This window comes from Condylura cristata, unplaced genomic scaffold (genome assembly GCF_000260355.1).
Source record: "Condylura cristata isolate star-nosed mole 26May11 unplaced genomic scaffold, ConCri1.0 scaffold00024, whole genome shotgun sequence".
Taxonomy (NCBI): Eukaryota; Metazoa; Chordata; class Mammalia; order Eulipotyphla; family Talpidae; genus Condylura; species Condylura cristata.
Window position 1 is genome coordinate 19,468,556 of NW_004567125.1, and position 23,315 is coordinate 19,491,870.

At 42.1% G+C, this 23,315-nt stretch overlaps 1 protein-coding gene across 1 annotated transcript in view; it reads right to left on the reverse strand.

Annotated features, from left to right (window-relative positions):
- Positions 1-22,265, reverse strand: part of TNR (tenascin R) — a 187,001-nt gene extending 164,736 nt beyond the window's left edge. Inside the window, exon 1 of the mRNA XM_004688505.2 lies at positions 22,170-22,265. The gene's annotated coding sequence lies outside the window, so the exon portion shown is untranslated. The remainder of the gene's footprint in view (positions 1-22,169) is intronic.
- Between the last annotated feature and the right edge of the window lie 1,050 nt (positions 22,266-23,315).

Below are 23,315 nucleotides of genomic sequence, written 5' to 3' on the forward strand. Positions count from 1 at the left end.
GCCATGCCATGTGGTCACCTCCGGGGCAGGTGGGGATCGAACTCATGTGGAAGTGGCTCCAGCTTCTCCGTGTTACGCCTAAACCCACTGTGCCACCAGGGAGGGCCCTAAATAAATCTTTTTTTAAAAAATGTATTTAGTTTCCCCCTTTCACCAGTCCAGCATCTTTATTTTGTCTATAAAATATATCCTCATCTTCAAAGTGTGCTTAACCCTAAGACCTGTGAAGACCTTTGCCCAAAAGCAAAAGATACTACAAGTTGCTATCCATTTGTGTAGAAGTAGAATACTATTTCTGATCATGACCCACAACCACAGCATCTGTCCTGTGATGGTCACGATCTCTCCATGGCGATCACCTGCATCACCACTGTTTTTTCAGACCCCCCTCTTCCAAGATGGAGGTAAGTGGGCCAGATTAGAGGTCATTGAAAGTAAATAATTTCTGTGACTATAAACTCTATAGCTAAAAATTACTGATCAAACAACTGTAAAAAGAAATTAGGTTCATACCTGGGATTCTGTATCAAACCACTTTTTCCATCATTCCAAACCAAATGTATTATTTAACTGCAGGAATTGGCACAGATGTGACAGATAATAGCTTAATAATTGTATCTGGACCTCAGTTTACCCCTGAAGTGACCACAGTACTATCCTAGAACTAGCAAGTTGTTTTTCTAGAAAGTTTAGAAATGAATGGTATTTGCATTGCATGTGCAAAAACTTTTGCTTATTTTAGAATTTATAGGACTTCACATGAGGGCTGGTTTAAGATTTCTAAAAACAACTTGATGTTTATATGCAAAAAAAAATGCTGCCATCATGGAAGTGAATATCTCCCTCTTGCCTTGTGAGAGAGAATGTAGTAGTTTTATGAAACAACTTCCTTCCCAAATCCAACCAACTTTACAGAGTGTGGACCTGTGGGCCCTTCAGTGCCAGGTCTCTTCGGATCCTTTAACAAGTCTGAGAGCCCAGTGCAGTAAACACACTATGGCAAAGCTCACCTGCTGCTGACGCAGCAGAGCATGCGCAGCAAATTAATTTCAATCAAGCATGTCAAATATTTGCTTCGGTTTCAAATCAGAAAATGCCATCTCATTAAATAGCAATTTCATTTATGTCTGTTGACTGTTATGCCGCAGCTCTGTTTTGTTATTTTAGAAGTTAGAACATGTAGGGAAATACATTTTTATAATGAAACTCTGTAGTGAAATAGATAATTGAACCTATAATATTGATTTTATACAAGAACGATGGATTGTGAAGCTAAGAGCTGTTTTCACTACATTAAAATAAATGTTCATAAAGGGTCTCTCTACCCCCTGCACAATGATGACCTATGACAATTGCCAGTTGTCATGTCCTGGGTCTCAGGGTTGTCTCACATCTAGGAGTGAGGCTTTAGGATTTGAGCAAACTGACGATGAGATGAATGAGAAAACTAAGGGAAAGAGGGAGGCCTAGAGGGGACTTTGATTTGTGAGCTGCAGGGTCATGAGCCCTGACTCCTGGAATTGCTTCTCACACATCCCAAACACTGAGCATTCTCCCTTTCTTCCCCTACGTCCCCAGTAAGTGACCATACTCTCCCCCCAAAAGGGTATAACAATCCTGAATTTTGGGTGGGAAACCCTCCTGGCATGGTTTCTGGTCCACACTGATGTCTCACTAAGCTTGATATTATGATATCACTTTTTGAGGGTCAATGACATCATTCTTAAAGTCAACAAACATGTGCTGAGTTTTCACTCTGAGCCAGGCACAAAAGCTAAGTGCTACAGATACAGGATGAGCGAGGCAGAATCGTAACTCTGGAAGAACTCGTGGTGTGATCGATGGGTACATTTATAAAAAATAATTGCACAATAAGTAGATTTGGTTGTCACACCCAGAAAATCTCTTCTTGGAAAAGAAGCCTCTTCATATCAAAAAGAAGCTTGTAGGATCCTGAGCTATCTGGGGAAGTGAACCCACTTAGAAGGACAAGCACCCTCTCCAAAGGAGTTAAGGTCTCTGACCATTTCAAGTAAGCAGGGAAGACATCATCTTGAGGATTTCACAAGAACTGATATTGCAGTCAGATTGATTCTAAATAGATGTTAGAAATATTTAAACAATTGCCATCAGGCACTCCAAATCACAAGATTTTCCCTTTTAAATTTTTGGTTATTGAAGAAGAAAATTAAAAATATATAAACATGGAAGAATGGATAAAAAATGACCCAAAATAGCAGGAATATAATTACCAAATATATTTGTTGCTGCAACCCTTGAGTGAGAAAAGCTGGGAGAGGGGAGGGAGGTAGCTTTTGCATCATTTCAAGACTAAATAAACTACAAGTCAAAAAAAAGAAATCATTAGCAAATTTGTATGCTAGAAGACCAAGAAGCAATGCTTTCAAAAATTCAAAGGGAAAATAGCTTCAAACCTATAATTTACATGTAGCCAAACAATTAATAAAATATGAATGAAAAATAATTTTATTCCCAGAAAAAAAAAAAAAACATAAGATGGCAGCCTCTAGTAGATTCTCTTGGATGCCCATGATACTTGCAATGACCTCTTTCCTTGGCCCTCTCCTAATGTATCCCCACAAGGATGGAAGGATGCCTCATATGACCTGAAGCCCCTAAACCCAGTGGGTCAGCTGACCCGACTTGGGTCAGTCAGGATCTCTATCTTGTGGATTTAGAATGGAAACTAACAGAAAGTTAGTCTGTCTGTAGTGTCCAGGGACATTGAGCATTCAGGAACTGAGTAGAGTCTGTTCTCTGCTCACTACGTATATGCAGACACAGAGAGAAGATGCCATTGGCCACAGAGAGAAGGCACAAATGCGAGCTGCGAAGAGGACACCACCAGCTCCCTGGGAAAATTCTAGTTCCTGACAGCATTCATTCCCAACACCTGCCTTTTTTTTTTTTTAAATAGCTGCAATAAGTTCTTTCTTTCTTTTTTTTAAATAATAATTTATTTTTACATCATTCTGTGCCCTTTTCCATCTCAGTTGTTATCCCCATGGGTTTCCCATCACCAAATCACCCATGTGCCATCACCATAGTCCAGTGCACTTCACCCCCTCCACCGTTTTTGATCCCATTCCCCACTCCACCCGGGTAAAATGTTTCTGGTATGTAATTGTTCATTATTATTATTTCTCCCCTGGTCCTTTATGCTCCTGCTAAGAGTGAAACCATCCAGCAGTTTTCTTTTTCCTTCTGGCTTATTTTACTAAGCATGATCCCTTCCAGCTCCATACACATTGCTGAAAAAGGCATGTGTTTATCTTTTTTTGATTGCTGAGTAATATTCCATTGTGTATATGTACCACATCTTTTTAATCCAGTCATCTATTTTTGGGCATTTGGGTTGATTCCATGTCTAACACCTGCCTTTTGCCTTGAGTTCTCTCAGACACCATGGGTCATCCGTCATTCACAGTCACCCATGAGAAATCTGTCATTAGACAATGTCACATAAATATCAAAGTGTAATTACATGACCTAATTACACAGTCTACCACACCCCTATGGTCTAATCTACTAGATATCATTAAGTGACATGTGACTGTATATCCTCTATTTTAGATAATCAGCTAAAATTGGTTTCTGTAACTTGCAACCCAAAGAGTCTTGTCTAGTACCATTCTCTCTGGTTCAGGTAAATTCTATCTAAGTGACTGAAGGGGCCAAGGCCTCAACTGTTTTTCATTATGAGCCATTGGGAATTCAAGTCTGTTTTATTCCCAACCTTCATCTTAGACCTGCAGAATCCAAATCTCCTAGGGTGTGAGTCCGGAGTCCACTTATGGTAACAGGTCAATACGATAGTCTAATAGTTATCCAGGTATTTGGACTGCTGGATACACAATCATCCTGATAATGAGCTGCCATGGCTGTGGTATCACTCCCCACCCCCACCCCTCAGGATCCTATGATGGATGTTATCTTTTAAGGGAAAAGACTGATTCCCTCTCCTGACATTTCCTCCATGTGGAGACAGCTCTACTAGCTGTAACATGTCTGTCTTGCCTTTTTTCCTTCCTTACTGGTAATCTCTGTGGTTATTGAGTTTGGAAGGAGAAACCAGACATATATAGTCCCAGCCTCTTCCTCTCCCTTCCTAGCAGGAGCTGGGCTGCCTGCAGAAAATAGGCATCTTCAGATGCACACTCCTTGCTGGAATTCTGCACAGACTCTGCCACTGACAACAGGGGCCTGCGATGGGTTGACCCACCCCAGTCTAGTGCAGCTGGCCCAGCTGGGAAGAAGTTGTGAAGGTCAATGTCACACCTGCAGCTAGAGACACATGGCCAGACATCAGCTTTCCCTGTGATGTCCTGCTCCTGACTTTGTTCACTTCTTTGTCTTACATCTCTATTTGTTCAGAGCTCTGACACAGAAGAGGGGTTCTGTTTTGGGGCTTCACAAGATCCTGCCATTATAACACACACATTCCCAGATAAGACCAATGTTGGTCCAATGCGCAAGTCCAAGCTCTTTCCTCAGCCCCTTGGAATTCTGTGGAGCAGTGTTTTTCACACTCTCTGTGCATCCCCTAGGACTTGTTCAAAATCTGAATTTTGATTCCAAAAGTCTGGGGAGGTGGCTAAGAGCCGGTATTCCAGTCAAGCTTTGTGGTAATTTCAAGGCTTTTGGTGGGCGGTCCACACTGGTCCCCCAGGTTCTATAAGAACCCCTTTCAGACACCGAGAATCATATATGCAATGAAAGCAGTACAATTCCCCTCCAAGTATGTCTATTCTCAACCCCCAGAAACTCTAAATGCATGTTCCTGCAAGATAAAAGGATATTAAAGTTTCAGATGGAATGAAAATTGCCAATTAGTTGATTTTAAAATAGGAAGATGATCCCGGATTATCTGTTGGAACCAATATTACCACAATTGGAAGAGGCATGCAGAGGAAGTCAAAGTGATTTGCATGAGAAGGGCTTTACTTTGAAGTGGGGGAAGGGGGACATGAACCAAGGAATGTGGGTGAAAAGAGCAAGGAAGCAAATTCTCCCAGCAGGAACCAATGCTTACCAACTCCTGATTTTAGCCCAATCCCATCAGACTTCTGACCTACATGACTTTAACATAATAAATGTGTGTTGTCTTAAGTCCCTCAGTCTGTGGTTAATTGTTCTGACATCACGAGGAAATGAATGCATGAATATTGCCTTCAGAGACAACTACCTGAAGGCTGAAGTATTTCAACCAAGGAACCAGCCTGAGAGGTAGATGTGTAAAGGGATGGTGGGTAAAAATGTATAATGTTCCTGGATAGAAAATTCTAAAGTTTTAAATGCCAAAACCACCAGCCCGAGTGAATAGGACTGACTAATGCCCGAACAAGCTTGATTTTAAGTTAAGTGAGCATGACGAGCACGTTGTTAAAAACTCAAACCTGATTAAATCTCTGATGAAGCACAGCATGATAAATGCCAGGCGGCCACATCTCTGTGAAAAGCAAATGCGGTGTGCTGAGAGGGGGGTGTTCCCAGAGAGCTGGAAGGCTGCCCCAGGAGGAGACATGGATCACCCCAATTCAGCCTGACCATGGTTTGTTTCCTGCTGCAGGGGAGTGCTGTACCTCTGCAGCAGACTTTACATTTTGAGACATTTTCCTGATACTTTTATCAGTTCCTGATACTTTTTTAAATATTCCCAAAGAGTAAGAGAATGAAGATGTGATAATATCACTCGTGATAGACAGACTCCCTCATTCTCGGTCAAGTATTCATTGACTGAAATTCAGATTATGAAAATCAACTTTTTTTCAAATGCTTCTACCCAGAGTTGGGGAATGAAATCGTGACTACAAAGATGGACATAAATCGTGGCAGTGCATTCATTCATTTATTCAATCCAGCATGATTTTATTTATTCTGTCACTAGTAGCACATTCATCAAATATTTATTATTCATCTGCAGACACTCGGCATTGAAAATACAAGGTGAGACATGATGTAATCTTACTCTCAGGATGATGGCAGTGTTGAAGAGCCAGACGTGTGATCCAGCTGTTACGGTATTAACAGCTCTGCCCTCGGGTACTAAGGAAGCATGGAGGAAGGGCCACTAACTCAGGCTGGATACGGAGGTGAGAGGAGATCAGAGAGGGTTTGACAAGGCGGGAACATCAAGATAGATTTTAAATGATGAGAATTTGTCAGGTGTGTGCATGCATTCTAGTGAGAAAAGCAGCATGGGACTATGAAAAGCACAGAACATTGAGAAATGAAGAGAACTAGGATGTGGCTGACATTCAGGATCCATTCCCATTGGGAACAGTTAGATCTGAGATAGGAAGGACACACATGGATCAGGGCATCAGGCACTTTGTAAGATAGGCTAAGGACAGTGGGAATGAATGGAGGGTGGTTGGTATGAATGCATTGTGGTTGAGTTTTGCAAAGATCTTCCTGATGGCTATGCAGAGAAGAAGCCCTGATGCAGGGGGACCAGCTAGGGGACAGGACAAGTTTATAGAGTCTGACTGGGGCTATGGAGAAATACACTTTTTCTAGTGACACACTAGTCTTGGGGATAAACTCAGTCTTATTTTAATTTGGGATGAGAGCTTCTGAATTTATTTCACATTCACCTGAGAAAGCGTTAAGGAAATATTAGACAGGCAGCAAATATGGAAGGCTGTTGTTAGCATTCGCAATATGTTCTCTTGGCTCCAAAAGAGTTTGTGGACTGAGAGTAGATGGAAGCTGGGGCTGTGTTTAATATGCAGTTTTGTATTGTTGTCATCTGCTGTGATTATAGGCTTGGCTCCTGGTTTTTCATTCAGAGCCATTTATTCAGAAAATCTCTTATTCAGAATTTGAGTTCATTCCTCATTAATTCAGTGGTGGTTTTCCATAACCCAGTGATTGAATTACCTAATAGCACCTGCCTGAAATGATTAACAGAAGAGGAAACCATGGGGTTGTATTTGATATAAATGATTTGTTTCCTGAAGTTGTAATTTTATTAAAGGGGGATCCAGTGAACCACCTTGCAAATGAAAGTGAGGTCTTGGTTTCCTCAAGGTACCTGGGAGGTTAATGAATGATTAGCAACCAACAATGACAGCATGGCTTGGGGAAGAATATGGTGTTTCTTAGTGGGTTGTCAGCATCTCTGGGAAAGTGAGGCATCTTTCGAAAGTGTTGTGTAGTTCACTTTCGGATGAGTGCTGACTAGAAAGAGAAAGACATGATGTGCTGGAGAGATGGACCACACTGAGGTCATGAAACCACTTTCCAATCCAGGCTCAAAAGGATCATTGATCATTATCCCCAGTGGATCAAGCAGGGACTGAACTTCACTACTGCTTAGGAACACACAAGACCGTGCTTTGGGCTCCATCTCTCTGAGATGGACCCAGGCAAGTTGGTGCTACAGGCCCTGAGTTTTTCTTCTGAAGTGACTGTGGTTTGTATTAGAATCGCCCAGTGTGTGTCTGGCCTCTTTACCAGTTTCAGTTGAAGGGAATGGGAAAAATTAGAAACTATACTGTTGAAAAATATTTGATCATTTGTCTCAGCAATGGAAACACTGTTTTCTTTGCAATGCATTGTTTAATAATTATACCCAACTTATAATATATAAAAAAAGATTAAAACAACAACAACAACAAAAAATTATACCCATTGTCTAAGTTTGTTGACTTCAGTGTAGACAGTGAACATACACACTCACCTTATGTGCCATATAAGAGCAGAAATAATTCAACATAAAATGAATAGTTCATAATCTTGATGCTTTTGAGTATCTGAGAATCCTAAAGAACAAAATGGTCTGTCTGAGGTTGGGTGGGAGAGACCTGCTAAAAGCGGTGTGGGAGTGGCCAACTTGTGTTCACCTTCACATCCATTTCTATAACTGGAATTACTGAAAACATCTTTAGTGGCCATTTTCCTGTTTCCTCTCTTTTCCATTTTGTCCACTATTCCTTTTACATATTCCTCAGTTCTTGTACTTCATTCCTTCTATTCTAGAGCTAGAGTCCAATGCCCATTAGACCCACAATTGTGGTGTTTTAGGAATCTCTTTCTGAGGGGCTGCTGCCGTCAGTTGTGTGGTGCTTCGCCGAGGGAAAAGCACAACTCATGCTCGTGGCATGACAGGCAAGTGGAGGGTCATTTTTGCTGAGAAGAGTTTCCTGTGTGCTGTGCTAATTTCATTGTGAAGATACTTAAATCTATTCAAAGGTTGGTGCTGTCATCCCCCTGAAATGTGCTTTTCCGGGCTGTAGCCTAATCTCCTTCTTGGAAAGACCCCAGGCTGACACATGGACAGTGTTCCCACACAAGGTTATGTGAAAACGTTTCCAGAGAGTTTTCAAAGAACAGATTCACCAGCCCTGTCCCTAACCAGTAGAACTAGCCTTTCTGTGTGGAGGGATCTAGGAATCAATTTTATCAAAGCTTTCCCAGAGGTTTGAAGATCATTGGTCGGAGAAGTGGTATTTAGGTACCAGAGGCAGGGCACACCTGGATTTCATGCAGCCTTTTTGCACAGCATCTGTCTGGTTGTCTCTGCTCCCCCAGCAGCTCCACGTCTTGCCCACATGTGCTGGGTACCTGATGTAGGTCTGGGATTATCCACTTATTCTACCCTCTAGAAAGATCTCCAAGTTGCTAGATGTAAAAATACCAGCTTCACTGGGGACTCTTGCACCAGCTGGTTCCCTGGGTTTCTCTCCAGAGCCCACATTGAGCTTCCTGAGCAGACCACCACAGAATCTCCCCAAGTAAGAGTTTGAACTGTTGCTCCCAGCTCACAACTCCTACTTCTCAACTTGGAGGTATTCTTCATTTAAAAAAAAGTTATTTTAAAAAGCAACAACAGTCTTCTGCATATAGTCACTCCTACTACAAACTCATGCATTTCCCAGGCATTTTGTTTACACATCTGCTCGCGTAAGTCCTATCTCTGAGCTAGTGTGTTGTCATGGCTAATTTAAGAACAAATTTAAATTGTAAGCTTGAACTGTTGCTGTAGCCATGTCTGATCATCTCCCACTTGCTTTATGTATAAGAAATGCCTTGCACAAGCCGGTGCAGTTACACCAAAACCAAACAATACTGAGAGACACATTTAGTTAACAGCACTCAGGGAGCTCAGACCTTGGGCATACAAAAATGTCTACATGGGTCTGTCTCCCCTCAATCTCACCCACATTCGTCTTCTCTTCTCTCCCCATAGGTAATTGTAAATACCATCACAAGGCTCCTGATTTTCATGGTGGTCATCATCTCTTCCATTAACATCATTATCTTATTCCAGGGTCCATTAGAACTCCTGCTGTAATGAGAACTATGGGTGTAGCTGTTCATTACTTTGCTGGTCACCCACAGCTCCAGCTGTCATGATGAATGTTCTGCATACGATCCTCACTATATCACACAGTCCCTCTTGTTTCCATTAAGGTGATCATCTTTTTTCCCCCACTCTATAGTCATCACCTCATTATAACTCCATTACCCTTAGCATCATCTACATTATAACTCCATTACCTTGCACATCATCACCATTACCTCCCTTATCACCCCCTCTGCATTTCAGTTGCCCTCACCTTCTCCTTTACAGCCACCAGCTTTTCAATTACAGGTCCATTATCTTTATTATTACCTTGGTTACAATCATAATTGTCCCCATAATAATTTCAACGTCTTTATCCACTCTTCTGCAATGCAAGACCCTGGCCACCTTTGATGAAGTTACAGGCATCCCTATTACACACTAGACATGTACTCCAACATTGCCATTAATGTTAGATGCCTCTTCTTTTCCTTCATCAAGTCACCCATGATAATTCTAACTACAAAAGATCTGCCACTTTCCACGGTGATTTCGCTATTGCCTTTGTCACTTTTATTTACAGCTCACTGCTCCATCATTATTTCTCTTTCTGTAACAGTCAACTAGCAATAATCCTCATCTTAATGATGCCATCCTCTCATCTATATGACTCCCAGAATCTGAGCTGTCTTTTTCTTTCTTTTTGTTAGAATAGTTCAAGGCCATATTAGTAAAACTAGCTTACTTGCATTTTTTTTTTCATTTTGTATGTGTGTTTGGGGAAGCAACTTTTTAACCATTGCCCTTTTTTCCTCCATTGGGTGGGAAGCTTATGGTGGACTAGACACATTTGCTTTGCAGAGCACTTAGCAGCTTGACAAAGTTAGCATTCAGAAAGCGTGGGTGATGGAAGGCTGACTGTCCCTCCATTCTCTCCTTATCTTTACACTCACCGTCTGTTGTTGTGCATTGATCACTATCAAAACCTCATCAATACACTCTTTACGATTTCATTACCTCAAACTCCTCCTCTGCAAGGAGAGAAACATTACTCTTCCCTTTTTGGGCCATTATCTCAATAATTATCATGCTTCCATGGCAGTGGTGCCATTATAACTCCATTACCTCCCCTTGATTAAGAAGAGATAGGCTGTCCTCCATGGTGCCCTGCTCCCTTCCAGAATAGTGCTCATCTCCCCCAAGGGAGTTGGGGGTGTCTTTGTTACCAAATCTGTTGTAGCCTTTCCTTCAACAGGCAAGCATCATTGCACAAGGGGTATCTACAGTCTAACCTGATCGTGCTGAGGTTCATATGACAAAAGGCAGTATGTATGTCTTAGTTTCTTACTGTGATCTCAGATAAGTCCTGAAGGGTGGTGCTTATAGGTACGTACAGGCTGCCTAGGTTCAAATCCCCCTCTGCCATTTATGAAGTTGCTTGATTTGAGACAAACTATTTAGCTTTTCTGTCTCTCAACTTTCCTATCTGTAGGATGGAGATAAAATGATGCCTATTATTGATTGGTTGTTGGGAAAAGTGAATGAGTTAATAAATAAAGTGATAAAACAGACTTGAGCAGTGAACACATAGTCATCAAATTCCTAATTTCTCACATAAATCCATTTCCTCCCAACTTGAAGATGACGATTGAAGGAGACTAATCTTTAAATTCCTAGACTGAAGATTCAATAGTCTGTGTTTCTGGTGTCAGGTTATCAGAGTTCTTATTTCTTCATCGTAGTTCTTAAATCATTCCCAGCCTCATTGCACTTTGCTGACTCAGCAAGAAATGTGATGCTCCCTTGGCTTGCGGCCACAATTGTTCTGCATTGGGTGACCTCCAATCATTTTCTTCTCTGCGTGTAATGACAGACTTGTGGCTTTGTTGTGACTGGAGTGGACTTAGTGGCACTCATGTACACTTACCTGCACCCTGACCTGGTCTCACAGATAGCCCTTGTCCTCATTCTTCTTCTTCCTTCTGTCTTAAGCAACATTGAAACATCTCAAGTGGCACTTAGGAATACCCAGTTTTAATTCCAGAGCTAATAATTCCCAGGAAGACTCTAGATCATTCTAGAGTCAAAGGAGACAAACTAGGATTCAAACTGTTCCACCCAGTTCTCTCTTCTCTCTCTCTTCCTCACTCTCCTTTTTACCCTGCTTCTGCTCACAGCTCTCCATACCATCGACTACTAGCACTGGAGATTCCCTTTGATCCTAGCAGGACTTCATGTTCTAAAAGTAGTTTCCATCTTCTCTTGCCATCATTTCCCCTCTGAATTTCCCTTTTCAGTGGCTCTTAGACAGAAGATGATCTAATAAGATAATTAGCATTCTAGTGTGGATAAATGCCCTTCTCTGAGGACACCAGACTCTCAGGAGGGACAAGGGTAGAATTAACACCTTTACCAGAGTGTGTCACAAGTGGTAGAATCTCTGAAAATGTGGCAGAACTCGGTTCTTTTCTTGACTTAAAAAAAATAGAGAGGGGGCCTTCCCTGGTGGCACAGTGGGTTAAAGCACAGCACTGAGAAGCTAAAGCTACTTCCACAAGAGTTTGATCCCCACTTGCCCTGGAGGTGATTCCACATGGTGCAGCAGACCTCTTCTGACCCATCCGCTGTTCCCCTCAGCAGTGTACTTCATCGATCTGCCTGTTCTGCTCCCCACTCTGTCTCTGGTGAATCCCCTCACTGCCCTTGCACCTCTGGCCTGTACCCCAGTTCTGTATGCATAAATAAATAAATCTTAAGAAAAAAAAATAGAGAGGGTATGAGTATGGTGGGGAGTAAGAGATTTCACATACCAATCAAAATACACTTTCTGGGCAATGTCCTGATCTCTCTTAAAACCCACTTGAAATGTATCTAATAAGTTATCCTTCATTTACCAATCTCTCCATTTTTCAGAGACCCCTGAAACCTTTAGCTAATGAAGCCATCTCATCTGTTGTAAAGTTGCTGTGGGTTCTTTACATCCAATTGTTGGTAATATATATGAGCATTCAACTGTCAAAGATCAGTCTGAAGTGTGTGAGGCTTTCAGTGTAAGTAACACTCCTCTCCAGCAAACACCAGGAGAAAGATGTTTCCCTTTGTGGTTTTGAGACAATAAAAATGGGATGGTGCTTGTCCAATTCCACAGAGACTGCTGTGAACACAGATAATTTTCAGTCTCCAGCCCAGACAGCCCAGGGTGAGCACCAGTGTCCAGTGCAAGAGACAGCTGTGGCCGCCATCTGCCATCACCACCATTGTCCTCTTCCTGTGCTATTTCTCTCTCTCTCTTTTAGTTTTACTTTTTCATGAGATGGCTTGTTCACTTTGCTTTTTTGTCTTTAACACCTTCCCTACTTTCAAGGCTCAGTTCCATCCTTTGCTGTGAGTATCTCTCCCCTGAATACTCCAGCTCAGCAGCACAACACAATCCTTCACACTTCACTCTGTTCACATGCACCAGCATCTTGTTTTCTGGGTTCAGAATTACCAATGCAAACTGGTACAATCACTATGTAAAGCTGTTTGAAGCTTCCTCAAACTGCTAAAAATGGAGCTTCCATATGACCCAGCAGTCCCACTCCTATGCATCTACCAAAGTTCACAACATCTATTCAAAAAGATACCTGCACCCCCATGTGTATTGCTGCACTACTTACAATAGGTAAGATGTGAATTAACCCAAATGGCCCAAAATAGATGACTGGATTAAAAAGATGTTGTACATATACACAATGGAATATTACTCAGCAGTGAAAAAATAAACTCATGCCTTTTGCAGCAACATGGATGGATCATTCTTACTAAAATAAGCCAGAAAGAAAAAGAAAAATACCGGATGATTTCACTCATAGTAGAAGCGTAAGGGATCAGGGTTGAGTGGGGGGAGAGAGAGAAGCAAATTTAATAAAGTAAAAATGAGAACAAAGAACAAATATAAACCAGAGACATGGTATAGATGGAAAGGGAATGGGATAAAAACTGGGGTGGGAAGAGTGCTCAGGACTATGGTGATGTACTCAACATGGTGATGACACACAGGTGAATTGGTGATGGGAAGCACATGGGGATTACAGCTAAGATGGAAAAATGTACCAAATGAAGAATGATGTAAAAAATAAATAAGGGGAAAAGAAAAAGAATTACCTTTTCAATAAGTTTTAGGCCCTCTTACAGCAGGGACAATGATACTCCTTTTGTATGGCCTGTGAGGCCTCATCTGTTTTTGCCATTCAAAAATTACTTTAAAAAGTTTTTCTGCCTAAGGTTTTTTCTCCTTTCTCTAACTACTTTCCTCTTACCTACCCGATCTTGCCTTTGATCCATCCCACTTCATTTCCCTTTCCTTCCCTGCTGCCTTATTGGCCCAGTCTGGGGGAACTCCCGTGACTGCATCAGCAAGTTGGATAGAATCTAAGCTTAGGAGATTTCTGACTTTGGATCTCCTGGGAGCTGGGGATTAGACTTAAGAGTGACAACTTGGCCCCTACACTAGATGGGACTGACAGGGCCAATTGGAATCCTTAGGCTTGGCATGAGAGAGAAAGAGAGGCCGATCTCAGGCTGTATAAAGAATCCAGATGCCACCGTTAAAACTTTGTCATGGGACCACCTCCCTTGTGGTGCAGTGGGTTAAAGAACAACACTGAGACGCTAAAGCCACTTCAGCGTGAATTTGATCCCCACCTCAGAGGTGATCCACTAGGCAAGGCAAACCTCTCCTGACCAGCCCACTATTCCCCTCAGCAGTACTATACTTCGTTTGTCGGCCTGTTCTGTTCCCCAATCTGTCTCTGGTAAACACTCTCACCACCTTTGAACCTCTGACCTATACCCCAGCTCTATATGCATAAATAAATAAAGCTTTAAAAAAAAGAAAACTTTGTCATGGGACCTATCAGGTCCATACATAAAGAAACTCAGTCATGAATTCTAAGTGCTTAATTAACTCCTTACAACTTATTTATTAACTATATCATAACAACTGCCACTGGGCTAGGAGTGCTATGATTGCTTTGATGGCAGACCAAAGTGTACTTCGACTGAGCATTTTCACTCTAACTTCGGGCCCTACTTAGGATCAATTCTCATCAGTATGTTGGAAAGCAATTTCAGTAAGTACTTAGCTTAATCAATTTGTATCTACACACTGACCTTCGGGACACTGTGCGTGGGTCCCATCATGCAATGTGCTTGGTGATTCTCTGTCTCTTCAGACAGTTTATTTCTCAATATTTGTACATGGCTTTCATATTCAATCAGTGCAATCATCTGTTCCCACCTATCAGCTGCTTCTCTTGCCTGGGGAGGTAAGAGCCAAAGCAGCAAAGTCTGCCACTGGTGTGTGCTAGAGAATACTTGTTTATTCTTCCCCTAAGATCTGGGGTGGTTAAAATGATAGCGGGGTATTCTGGACAATAAAAATAATAGAAAAAAATACAATTTTTTATCAACTTGTTTACACAATTATGTAAATGATGATCACTTATACATGGCTGATTCCTCAATTATTCATGGTTTGAGGCTCTTGAAAATTCAATGCTACTAAATAATCTTTCTTTAACTCTTATTATGAACAAGGTATATAATTGGAAGAAAAGGAGACAAAAAATCAATCTGATAAAGAAAATCAGAGAAATGCACAAATGACTGTACCCAAGTTGAGCAAGGACAAGAAAACACCATAGATGTTCTGACAGGAAGAAAAACTATCTGTTTGGGTGAATCCGAGATGGAATTTTTGGAAAAGGGAGGAGATTGCACTAGCAACCTCTTTTCATCAATCCCAGAGCCATTTCTTTGGGTCAAATCTCTGTGGGCTCTTCTCTGGGCTGCTGGAGTAGGGTCCTATCTGATTCCCCCACTCCTTCAGTTTGCTGTTTTTGCAAATAACTTTCTAAATAAGCAATCCAATTATATCATTCCTTGGGTTGACCCTCCATTGTCTGCAAGAGAGAACTAAGGGATAAATTCCTGGGAATCTTTTGCCTGAAAACTGTCCCGCATCGCCTCACACCCCTTGTCTCACCGCCACACACACAATGCCATCTATAAGTCACTGCTGCCCCGGTGACTCCACTTGCCCACACTGTCCCTACCACCTGGACTGGCTCCCTCCCCTTCTTCTCTCCTTTTCCTTCCTGGACTCTCCATTTGTCTGGGGAACTCCTAAGACAAGACAGTGCTGATGATCCCCATTTATCATCTCTGCAGGGCACAGTCCCACCATCTCATCTCTCCTATCACACACTATGTAATTTGAGATGGGGCAGCCATGCTTGCTTGCCTTACAGGGGTGTGTTCCCCTTATGGTCCGGATTCTGTCTAGACATGGCTCACAGTATGTGCTCCATGCTTATTTGCTGAATTAAATTGATGAGTTGCATGGATGCACCATTTTCCATGGGATTACTATGAATCCACAGTAGGAAGTGAATGCAGACTCCTTTGATGGAATTTGGGATAAAGGAATCACAAGTTACAGGAAAATCTACTTTTATCTGTTTGTTTGGATGGTGACTAAGGAATGTTTATAAGTAAAAGGCAAAGAATTTCTAGAAAGTGAAAGGAAGTGTCAATGAGGAAATAGGTGGAAAGACCAGGTCTCTACCATCTAGAGGAGATGGTAGGTAGGAAAGGTATGGAGACCTGAGCGGAAGAGCTAGTCTTGGCCAGGAGTAGAGACTTTTTTCCCCAGAGAGACAGGACAAGGCGAGTGAGGGAGGATGACCATACAGAGTCATTCTGAGAAGGGGAGGGACACAACTAAGCAAACTCTGCCGGGCACCAGGCTTAGCAAAAAAGAGGTATACACTGCTGGTAAGCCCCCCTTCCCCTCCTCAGTCATGGCGTCCCTTAACCACATTTCAGACTGGACCGTGTATCTACTGTCAGTTCCTACTGTCAGAGCCCTGTGGCCTGGCTGTGCAGGAGGCCACATTTCCAGGTCTGGGTCATCACACTCTGTGACATTAACACAAAAGTGATCTCACCTAATGATGCATTTGTTAGACTGTATCCCCTAGTTAAGAAAATATATTTGAAAAATTTTTCCCATGTAAAATGCAAGCTGTTGAAAAATAACACAAATTCTCTGAAAGTACTTTAACAGCAAGAGTCTCTTTAGAAAGATTTTCTATGCTTGAATGGGGTGCTTAATTTGCTAAGGTTGCAGGCTAAGCTTGGAGGCTCTTCAAAGACTCTTCTCTCCCCTCCTTGTGGAGCAATATTAGAGCCCTCGCCTATCGGAGACAGGATGTTTGGGGTGGGGTGAATCACTGGAACTTGGAGGTCTGCTTTCCTGATCTTCCTTAACCTTGTTTCTATGAAGTTGCTAAGCAGTACTTCACATTCAGACAGTAGTTCAGTTTAAATCCATTCAAGCCAGAATTTGAACTGATTAGAAGTATTTTCCTCCTGAAACTCCCTCAAGGGTCATCTCTGAAGGTGGGTGAGTTTTGCACCCAGGATCAGAGTATGAGAAGTAGGTTAAGCCACAGTCCTGCCCAGCCCCAATTTCCTCACTTCCTCTCCTAGCTGACCCTTTGAAATTAATAAAAAAAAAAATGTATATTGGTTTACATATGTACATTTTAGATGTACAGACTGTTAGGCCAGCCCTGGCAGTGGAGAGGATTGAGGGGGGAGGTGCGGGCAGAGGGGACCCCTGACTTTATAGCCTACTGATAGTGTCCAGAGGAGGCAAATGTCATGGCAGCAGACTCCTCCCACATACCTGGTTGTGCAGATTGGGGGTCCCCTGGGCCTTGCCTGGGGCTTGACTTTTTTGGGTGTTCTGAGAGGTGACCCTTCCTCCCCCTATAAAACTTTGGTATAAATTCTCTCCCTGCTCTCCCTTGGTGCGGCCCCTTCTCCCTTAGAGTCCAGTTCAGCAAATGGCCCTAATAAACCTCTCTTCTCTAAGACCGCTGGCGTGGGTTCCTTTCAACAACACCTTCCACAGATGTATATTTTGATATCTGCATATGCTGCATCATGATCACCCCCAGAATCTAGTTCCCATTCTCCATGTACAATTGACCCCCTCCACCCTGTATTCACCCCACAGCCCCGTTCTGCTTTGGTGACCACCATTCTGTTCTCATTATCTAATTAAGAGTTTGTTTGTTTTGTTTATCTTCCATGTATGAGTCAAATCATAAGATATTTTCTTCCTCTCTGACTTGTTTTACCCATCATAATACCCTCCTTGGAATTCTTAGCTTTACTTCAGGAAAATATGGGACATGGATGGTCTTCCCCTGATGGAACACAAGTGCATATAAACTTAAGCCCAAGGTTTGGCTTCTGAAAGGCAAAGCAGCTAATATTCAGTGAGCTTTTCAAAGGGAAGCTTAAACTCAGTTGCACTTCTTTTATGGACAGTCCCAGGAGTTTCAAGTTTTAATTCTAAGGATGCTCAAAAGTCTGACTTACTTGGAGAAAGACAGGGAAGAGACACAACTCAGGTTTGGATTTGTACACGTACCTTCACCTCAATGAACTGTCCATTGATCTTCACCTTTGGCTGTGTTCCCCACCCCCACCCCACCTACTCTGTTTTGAACTTTTTCTAAAAATTACAGAAGAGGATTATATGGGAGTGCAATCAATCCTCTATTTCTTGATAACTGTTGTGAGATGATTTCCATATAAAATGGAACCAGAGGACATGAAATGGTGAATTTCACATATACACCCTCAAAAGAACAGAACTTCAGAGATGCCTAGATATGGAAAACAGATTTATTTTTTGATCAATGAACATCCAGGCAAGAAATCTCTCTGTGTTCTCAAGCCAATGGTATTGTGCTTGTACTCTTTTTTGTGCCTCTTGCCCACAAATACAGATCAATGTTTATCCTCCAAATACAGATCAATGCTCACCCTGTACACACTCATCTAGACTGGCTACTGCAGGCATTTGAAAACTACACATCCTGTGCTTTCCTAAAAAAACTCAACTTTTGGTAATTTGAGCTTGCCTCCTTTTATCTCTTTAGTTAGACTTAGAGTATACTTCCTCTTCTCCATTATAGAGTATGTCAGTCAAGATGAGACAACCATATCATGGCCATGTATGTTATTCTCAGCAAAAGTCAGGTACTAACTGCATTAATGTTGCATTAAAGGATGGAAATAGTAGTTGCTCAATAAAGGTGCGCTGCCTGGAACTGAAAGTTACTAGTGCGTTGCCTGGAACTGAAAGTTACTAGAGAGAGTGAGGGTACAGAGAGTTTTCCTGTAGATTGTAATGCACCTATGATAACTCTGTCCTGTCAAATTTGGCCCCAACTTAACAGTCCTTGCAAATGTGCAATCATGGAACCACACCAACATACAGAGTCCTAGATCTCTAGACCACACACAATAAACTTAGTTTCAGGCTGTTTCAAAATCTGTCCACGGGCCAGAGCTGCCACAAAGCTGGGAACTCAGCTCCCCAAATATCACATTTATCTCAATTTGGCAAGAAGCTGAAAGCCTATCTGGGGCCATTTAAATTCTAATGTTATTAAGGGCTCATCTAATCAGCTTTTAAAATAAGCTGCTTTCAAATGCATGGGAAACCAAGGCCAGTTGGGGGCAGGCTGAAGAAGGCAGCTCATACCAGCCTGGTGATAAGCCTCGGAATTGTGAAAGAGCAATGAGGTGGACATGTTGTCTCTTCCTTGGTGGTGACTTCTGCAATTCTGACACCAAACCATGCTGGGAGAAGCTAATATAAGCTCATGGGGAAAGGACTAATCAAGACAATTCAGCTTTCCTGGGAGGTCAGTCGGCCACACATGACAAGGTTGGCAAGAGGATTTCATCCCCGGCCCTGGAGGTGGTTTTGAGATGTCATCAAAAGGGCAGCTGGCATTCTGAAGATTTCCTCTGAGATTGCATCCTGCAGACTTCAGAGAGGTTCTTCCCTACAGAGGGCCAGCAGGCTCCCTCTTCCCTACCTGGACCAACTGACAGTTGTTAGCTGGCTTCAAGGAGAGCCCAGAATAGCCAGCACTGGTCTGACTCTCCCTTCGCCCAGGAAGTCTGTCTATCCTAGACTGATGTGGAGTTTCGTACTGGCTCTAATGTGGTTTGATAATAAGTCTGATACTAACACTTATTTTAATGTGGGGTAGCCCTCAATCATCTTGGCACCAAGCAATTCTTGGACACAACCTGGGTATCCCACCATTCAATTTAATTCTCACACTGCCCATCCAGAGACAGTATCAGGCTGTGCACATTAAGCACGTACAGTCCCAAAGGACTGTCCTCCCCGCCACCCCCCACTTCAGATGTCAATTGCAAATTCAGGTTGTTCCCTGTGCTTCTGACCAACTGGCTATATAAATCAGAGGTTTCCATGAGGGATCATGGAAAAAAAAAAAAAAAAACTTAACTTTCAATTAACTTTCTAGACTAGAATGGCTCACAAAACTCAAAAACCAGTGTACTTATTAGATTACTGGTTGACTAAAGGAGATTAAAGGACACAAGTCAACAATCAGATGAAGAGACACACAGGCTGAGATACCCAAGAAGAGTAGGACCTGGCATGGGAACACATACATGCATATGTTTGAGTTTCCTAGTCTGGAAGCTCTGAACCCTATATTGGTGGGGTTTATGTGGGCATGATTCCTAGTAACCACCGGCCGGGACATGGTGATTAAACTCAGACTCCAACCCCTCTCCTTTCCCCATAGGGGTGGGAGTGGGGTTAGGGCTAGGAGTGGGATAGAAAGGCTTAAGTTTCAAACTCATTTAATCACCTGGTTGGTTCTCCTGTCAACCAGCCCTCACCCCTGCCCCCATCCTTAGGTGCTTCACCAGAGCTTCCATATTAATATAAACTCAGGTGAGTTTATATTCAGATACCTTTATCTGTCTTATCTCTTCAGGAAATTCCAATGGCTTTAAGACCAACTATATATATATATATATATATATATATATATATATATATATACATATATATATACAATTTGTAAAATAAATATATATGTATTTACAAATCATAAAATATTATATATATACAATTGTACAATTTGTACAATAAAAATATATGTACGACTGTACAATTTGTACAATAAAATATATATAGGTATCATAATCATAAAAAAAAATCAGTTTCATGCTTGCTTCTCACAAACCTTCTGTGATTCAGCCTGTAGACTAAGTGCATAGGTCCGGGGCGAGGGACCTGGTTGCTGAATAAAGCCAGGTCTAGGAATGATATCACATTTGTCTTCACTAGTAAACCCTCTCCCACTGCCTATCACCTGCAGGACAGATGACTGCTGTCACCTGTCTCCAGCAACTGCTGGAGCTCCCCAGGAGTCTTATTCAGGTTGCTGGGGTCCTTGGCTCTTTCTTTTGTCCCTCCTATCACCTCTCCCACACCCCCCAAATAAAAATCCTCAGTTCAGAACAATATGAGCTATGTTGGTACTCTGACAAGTGAATACTTTCTCACATTTAAACCAGTATTTGTTAAATACTTATCCAACCTCAATGTAAAGAGGGAGACAGCACAGCAAATCCTATACCCCATTGGAACCCATCTTATTCAGAGTCAGTTTAGAGACCAACATTTTCCTGGAGGGACCATGAGGACTGGAGGGTTTGATCCCTCTATGCAAGTGATTTGTCAACTACTGCTTTGGGTCTATAAGCACTTTCTCTGAGCAGACAGCTTGTAAGTAAAACTATTTCCATCTTAATACATTTCCAGTGAAGCTCTCATGAGCATTACCATTATTTGCTACTCAGAATGTCCATGCTACATCAGCTCTGCTTGGTTGCGGAGAACTTGATCTCAACCAGATATTGGCACTAACTGATATAAGCACTAACTGAACCAGATCAATCTCAAGTGGGAATGACTGATAGCCAGCTTAAGCAGTGATACCTCTTGCAAGTTCATATGTTCAGAGGTGTTTCAAACGGGCTGCAGTACTTTGAAGTCATGTGTCCCCAAGTGACACTGGGATCAGTCTGGGTTGTTTCCATCCGGAGACTTTAGAAAAGACTGATCTTATCAGTTGGAAGTGCCTAATGAGTTTGGATGAAGAGAATTTTTCCCAAACACACTTTAGCAATTGTATAAGCAGAGAGAGAAGGCTGGCGGGTATATTATCATTGTTTTGTACAATAAAAATGGGCCACACCTGTTTGATAAGTTCTCAATTGAACATCTCAAGTTTGAGTGCCAGGAAATGTTATTAAGGGAGCGAGATATTCACTGTGTCTGTCAACTCCCTGAATCCTGAGAGCCTTCTCCCATGGACCATTTTTCAGAGGTTATTATTTCAACCAGAAAATTCTTTAGGCATATATATGTGGTATGAAAAAGGAATTAGGAAAGCTTTTAAATTAAGAGAAATAAAACGACAGGTTTTCCTCTAGCCATATAAATAGTTATGGATAGAGATAAAGAGATGGATATTTTTTCATAATACTTTATTAGAGGTTTTGGAACTCCAGAAATTTTAGAGTCAGGCTGGTGAATAATTTAGCACTGATTCATGTGGGCCCTGTTCAGGCACGGTCGGGGTGGGAATCAAATCTAGCCTCTTGGAAGGACCCAGAGCAGTAACACACTTTTATTACCCACCACATCATGAAACACATTTCGGAAATATTTTATGAGGAGCCGAAACCTCGGTGCCTAGTTTCTCCTGCTTTTTTCAAAATGGCAAGAAGCCCAGCAGAGCTAAGGCTCTTGACCACCTCGTTGCAGGGAGACTTTTCCCCAGGCTGTTACCACTGTGACAAACTGTCAAAAATCCCTGGGACTAGTCACCAGTGAAAGCCTCAAACTGGCCATAGCAATGATGGATAGTAAAAGGTTCACAGGAAACAGTACCTTTACTGATGGTGTCTTCAAGATTTGTTCTTTCCTGAATGTTCTTTAATCCTAACTCCAAGAGAGACCTGGTCTCTGTGCAGCTATGAAGCTCTGGCCACCTGTAACAGCAGTGAGGGAGGGGAAAAAAATATGTTTATGATTTCAAATTAAGGAACCTCAGTTTCCCTTTCCATTCCAAATGCCGTATCTCCTCTTGAAAAACACTTGGAGATAAGCCATGTGGGTTTCGAAAGCAAAGAAAACTGTCATTTCAGAGAGTTTTATGTATGCCATTAATTTTCTTCCATTCATTCTCATAGCTTTGCAACAAGGTGGTAAATATTTAAGGCAAAAATTCTACAAAAGGATTATAAATCCAGAAATAGGTTTTGGAAAATCTATTCTAAAATCTTTGAGGTGCCTATAGCAACTTGCTTAGATGACCTGATTATGACAAACTGGCACCTCCTTTAGGAAGGCCCTAGTCTTCCTATACCTGAGCTCCCCTTGTGTCTTAAATATCCTGGGGCCTGGTGCATCTCACCATCACTTATTGTCAGTCTCTGCATTTTGCCCTTTTCACTCTGCATTCTAAACTCCTCAAGGACAGATACTCTGCTCTGCTCATGTTTTAGTTCTTGTCTAAGAGCATTGCCAGCACAGAACAATGAGCACTCAGCAAGTAAATGAATGCACAATGAAGAGAAATTCTCTCAGGTTAGACTACTACCTACAGAAACAAGGGCATCTATTCAAGTGCACAATTCGTCAGCCTCTTTAAGCAGAGCTCCTAGGCAGAACCTGGGCCAGGGCTCCCCCTGCACCATTTCCAGGGCTCAGGAGCACAATCTAAAGCTGCATGACAACAGCTGAGCCTTCCAGGCCTTGCTTCTCCACCCACTTCTGAACCTTCTCCAAAGGGGACCCTGAGCCTTCGGGAGTTCATCTATAGGTGTCTGAAAAGGATGTCTTTCCAAAAATTAAGTATCTCTGGAAGAAGGGAAGAACAAGCCTTTGACTAAGGCATAGGCTAAGGCATAGATTTGCACACCTATGTTGTTCCTGAATAAATCAACCTTCCCTGGAGGACCTCATGGAACCATGGGATTGCAGCAAGAAGAGATCTCCTTTAGTTCTGGAAGGGAGAATAGATCTCATTGCTGA